Genomic DNA, 5952 nt, shown 5'->3' on the forward strand with positions numbered 1-5952 from the left:
ACTTTATTATCTTTGCAAATTTGCTGAGTCACCTCAATGCTGTTTTAATTTGTGTATCTTTTATTAGTAATGATTAGACGACTGTCGAATTAGAGAAAAAGATTCAGGGAAGTTAAAATGAGCTGCCTAGGGTCGGTCACAAAGTGAGTTAGTGAGTTGGTGGCAGAGTCCCATTCTTGCTAGATGGGATTTAAAATGGCTAGGGCATTGCTTGTTGCTTTGAAATTAGTGCCAAGGCTCCTCCCTGAATCGTGATGTAGTCACAAAGACAAAGACAAAAGGCATTTAATTTGGAGTAAGAAAATTTGGATTTGAGTCTCTGCTCTGAAACAAGGACGACCTGTTTCCTTTCTGGGCCTCAGTTTCCTCATCTGTCAAATTAGGGGGTGAGACTAGATAATTTTTGAGATTCTCCTTTTAATTTGAAATCCTAAAATGCCATTTGTTATGATTCATCATGGTTCATTGAAAAAAGAAATGGATTTGGAGTAAAAAGATCTGAGTGCAAATCCCAGGTCTGCCACTTTTGTGATTTTGTATTAGTTACACCTCTCTGGAATTTGTTTCCATCATTTGTAAAATAATGGAGGGCTGAACTAGGTCAAGAATGGCTGGAGGGCCCAACCTGGTGTCCGGAAAACATGTATTCATACATATTCTGCCTTAGACATTAGGCATGTAACCTTGGGAGAGTCTTTTAACCTCTGTCTGCCTCAATTTCCTCATCTGCAAAATGGGGATAATAATAGCAGTTGAGAGAATTAAACAAGATAATATTTGTAGAGTGCTTTTCAAATCTGAAAAAATCCGGAGTATAAATGCTAGCTATTATATATGTTTCTATAGTTTCTGAGGTATTAAGAATGTGAATATGCTTCTATCTACCCATCTGAGTTCTATTCCGATTCTGGTCATTTCAGACTTGGAAAATGGGGGGCAGCTAGGTGGTACAGTGGCTCGAGTACCGGCCCTGGATTCAGGAGGATCTGAGTTCAAATCCGACCTCAGACACATAACACTTACTAGCTGTGTGACCCTGGGCAAGTCACTTAACCCCATTGCCTAGCCAAAAAAAAAAACAAAACCAGACTTGGAAAATGGACCTTCTCCCATCCTATTTTGTTTAAGTTTGAGATCTAAGCCTCCTCTTTAAGGCTTGTTAAGCCTTTGCAGTTTTTGGAACTTGGCTATCTTTTTTTTAGATATGGGTTGGACTAGCTAGTTTCTGATGTCTCTTTCAACCCTGAGATTCTGTGGTTCTTAATGATACTGATTATTGATAGTGCAGTTCTTATTGATATTGTGTGGGATGCCACTCAAATTAAAAATAAAACAAAACACAGAGGTGTACAAGGAGAAACAGAAAGTTAATTTATTGTAGCTATAATTATTATTATTTCAAATCTCGAGATTTGGGTGTCCCTCCATCAGTCCATCAGTAAGCTCTGATGATGGCAGACGGCCCACAGAGGTAGAAATCAGCTTATATAACCCTGAAGACTCAGTTCCCCCTCCCTCACAGCTGTCCATTAACTCAGCGCACAATCTCACAGGCCAGACTCTAACATAGGACAAAGGACGTAGTATACATCTCTATATTTCTTAGTTTGTTGAGATAATGTCAAGGAAGCAATTAAAAGAAATGTGCAGTTAGGAAGATAATTTACAATTGTTTTGGAAGGTTTTAGGGATTGAACAGACAATGTTGGGAACAGGAAGACATCTAAATAAAATCCTGTCAAAGGGGATAAGGGGGCTTGAAGAATTTAGGTTTTCCTGAGACTGGTAGGTGAATGGGAGTCAAAAAAGAAAACACATTTGGGTAAGGTCAAAGGCCAGGCCAGGGCCTTAACAATTAGACAAATTCCCACGACTAATGTCTGGTGCCAGGAGAAGAAAAATAATGATCTTACAGAAATCTATACTGAACCCTATGTCACCTCCTGGACCCAATACCAGATCCAGAATAGTCTTGTCCCAAATCTTAATTACACTGAGAAGTCTTCACAATGGTATTCCATTCAATATCAATAAGATATTATCTTATTGGAAATGCTTGCTCCACACTCACAGAACTTTTAAGTCATGACAGATATGTTGTATAAGATGGATTACAGTTTATTTCCAGGTTCTTCATTTTCCTCTCTGAAAGTTTTGAGACTGAGTCCAGGCTCCTCCCTGTCATTATCTTCCTGTGTTGGCACTCAGCATTCACTTTTGACTGGCAGTTTACTTGCAAACTAGAGTTCTTTTAATTATTTTCTATTTATCATTGCTTTGTATATATTTGTTTGCATGTTGTTTTCCCCATTAGATTGTAAGGTCCTTGAAGGTAAGGACTGTCTTTTGCTACTTTTTGCATCCCTATGTCCTTTCACATAGTAGGTACTGTGGAATTATAATGTTCATATTAATCTATATTACATGTGTAATGAATATACTTTGGAATAATTTCGAATTCTTAAAAATTGCCTTTTCCAGCTTGTGAGTCAGAGCTCACAATGAAGCTTAAAATGATCAATCAAACTTTGACAAAGCTCCCAATTACTGCCTGTGTGCCGGAAGTGAAGTGAATCAAAGATTGTAGAACCTGTTCCCAGCATAGAACTTTGGCTCTGTGCCCTAGGAGAGGTGGCCAAGGCCCCCAAAGACTTGACTCCAGAAGTGCAGTATTGTAAGATTTGTGGGTTTCTTCTCTAGGGGAAACCACTAAAGATTGTTTGTAATCCACCTTCCCATTTGTGATTTAAGTATATAATCTCTGTCTTCACTTCTGCTAGGTGGAATTCTGATCAGGAGAATTCCTGATTTGCAAATCTGTTCCTCATAATGAACCTAATTGATTAAAGGACTACCTGATTACTGGCACTTTGTCTCTGGCCTGTTCTTTTGTCATTTTCAGTTTAAAGACTGGCTCGGTAAAATCCTGTTAACATTAATTGGTGTCAGAAGCTTTTAAGGAGTGGACATTGGGTGAAGCCTTGAGCTCTCTGGTACTGGGGAGAAGGGACAGGCACCACTGGATTTTTTCCACAGCCCCAACTCATCTGATCTGGCAGGTTCAGTGCTCACTCTCTCTCCATTATGGGCTCAACCTTTCATCGAGCCCACCTTTCATTGTGAGGAACGTTCCTGAGAATCCACCCAGTCCTGGTCCGCTTCATAGAGCAGCAGTTTATGTGAAGGGTGCCCTCTGCCGTTACTTCTTTCCCCATTCTCAGGACACTACCACAGTCATAAGCACAACAGCTTATAATAATCCTATTTACTGCCAGGAGTCCAGTTTCCCAGTTGGTAGTTATCCTTAATTTAGCCCATCTCCCCATGGTCTGTTACCCTGGCCACTTCCCACCCTTAATCCTATCTGGATTACAGAGTTTTCTCTGAGGGCCAGTTGGTCCAGGTCCCAGGCGTTCTGTTCGCCTCTGTTTACTGGCCACTGCCATCAAGATACTCCTCCCAGCCCCTTCTCACATCACCCCAAACTACTTGGCCATTCCTAGATACCTCTCATTGTCTTTTTGTATATAAAATCCAACCTGGTGACCATTTGGGGGCTGAGACTTCCTCATTCCCACTCATCCTTATGAGTGTCACAAGTGGTCAGATTCCTTAAGAAACTAGCCAATGCTCGGATTCTTATAATCCAGCCGATAGCTCACTAATGTTCAGATTCCATAAGAGTCTGGCCGATATGGCAGATCTTTAATAAACCTTGTCTTTGGCTGAAAGAAGGCTTGGGTTGAATTCATTCAGGCAGGGCTTGCATGTGGTGATTTTGGGGTCCCAGCACCCCTAAACATCTAAACCCCAACAAATGGACTTAATAGGAGGTTTTAGTTCCCTAGCATATCAGATCCTTACCCACAGGGTCCCTTACACTCAGAGGTCTCTAGAGAAGCAGGTTCCACTCTCCATCCAGCACCTAAGGGGCAACATGGGCCCTCACCTTGGATGGTTAAATCCCACGCAATGTAATTTTACCTTTATTCTGAACTCCACATGGGTTGTTTTCCTAAATGCCTCACTTGATTCCTCTGGTCACCTTTTGCAGCCACAGATTTCCCTGAATGGGACTGGGGCATCTCATAACATTGCAAAAGCCGTCTGTAGCCAGTGGAGTTTTCGGACCTGCTCTACCAAATCAGGCATCTGACCTCTGACCTTTACCCACAACAAAGGCAACTGTAAGGGCATCTATTGAATTTTTGGGTTGGTATGGGAAACCCAGAAAGGCCTCTTGTTCTATAACCATGCTAGAGCTAAACACTCATGCTTGGAGGTATGAACTCAGTGCGCCTCACTCTGCCTGGGATTCACCCTCTGATACCTATACCTTTGCCATTCAATTGTCTCCTTCCACAGGACTGTTCTTATGTGGCTTGACACTATATCACAGTCTCCCTCCCTTCTGGGAAGGCCTCTGTGCTTTTTCGTCTACACTATGCCCAATTTGTCTCTATTCCCAGGGAACCACCTCGCTGAAGTTCTTCTCCAGTTAAAGTTTTCCCTCCATTGGCAAGGAAGGCTTGCTTTCCTGCCCATTGCGGCCCTGTTGGCATCCATTGGATCCCTGTGGTACCACACCCATCTTTGGCATGCTGTATCCGTTTCTTGGAAACCTCTCAGCAGAACTAGTCATGGACCTGGAGTGGACAAGAAAGCTTGTTACCAGCTTCCAAACACAGGTTTATTCACTTGCCCTGGTGGTAATGCAAAACCATTTGGTGCTGGACACCCTAACTGCTGGGGGGAGGGGGAGGAAGGGGCCTTGCACTGTCATTGGGAAGGAATGTTGTTTCTATCTCAACCAATCCTCTCAAATAGAGGAATACCTCAGTGCTTTAAACAGGCAAGCAGAAGATTTATGGAATAGGTGTCAGAACATTCTGCAGCATATTTCCTTCCCACCCTCCTTTGATCTATGACTTGTCACTTACTTGTTCTTACATAAAATCAAAATCATGTTTCAAATGAATGTTCCTCATCAGCCTTCAAGGGTTATTCTAACCTTCTTGGCCGAAAGGAGGGAATGTGGAATTATAATTTTCATATTAATCTATATGATATGTGTAATGAATATACTTTAGAATAATTTCGAATTCTCAAGAATTGCCTTTTCCAGCTTGTGAATCAGCTCACAATGCAGTTTAAAATGAACAATCAAACTTTGACAACGCTCACAACTATTGCTTGTGTACCCGAAGTGAAGTGAATCAAAGATTGTAGAACCTGTTCCCAGCACAGAGCTCTGGTTCTGTGCCCTAGAGAGGTGGCCAAGGCCCCCAAAGACTTGACTCCAGAATTGTTGTATTGTGAGATTTGTGGGTTTCTCTCAGGAAACTACTAAAGATTGTTTGTAATCCACCTTCCCATTTGTGATTTAAGTATGTAGTCTCTGTCTTCACTTCAGCTAGGTGGAATTTTGATCAGGAGAATTCTTGATTTGCAAATCTGTTCCTCACAATGAAACTAATTGATTAAAGGACAACCTGATTACTGTCACTTTGTCTCTGGCCCCCTGTTTCATCATTCTCAGGTTAGAGACTGATTCAGTAAAATCCTCTTAATAGCACTTAATAAATGTTTCTGGAAGAACAGGGTGTCCTGGATTCTCTTCCTGTGGTTCAGCCAAAACTTCTAAGGCGAAAGGAAAAAGACTGACTTTGACCCACAGAGAGCCAATCAGGGACTTAAGATTTTTCTCTTTTATGCAGTGGCATAATTTGTCCTTCCTAGGCAGACACACACAGACACACACACACACCCTCACACAGGCTAGAGATTAGAGGGTTACACTAGGTAATTTCTTTTGATGATGACTAGGGTACCTGTCTACCTCTACCTCGGGGTGTCCCCATACAGTATCCTCGAAACTACATTTCCCATGGGGCAATTCTCCCTCCCACTAGTTTCTCGGCAGTTGAAAAAGCTTCCGATGCAAGCCACCGC

This window comes from Phascolarctos cinereus, unplaced genomic scaffold (genome assembly GCF_003287225.1).
Source record: "Phascolarctos cinereus isolate Bilbo 61053 unplaced genomic scaffold, phaCin_HiC Scaffold_4;HRSCAF=312, whole genome shotgun sequence".
In the NCBI taxonomy this organism is placed as follows: Eukaryota; Metazoa; Chordata; class Mammalia; order Diprotodontia; family Phascolarctidae; genus Phascolarctos; species Phascolarctos cinereus.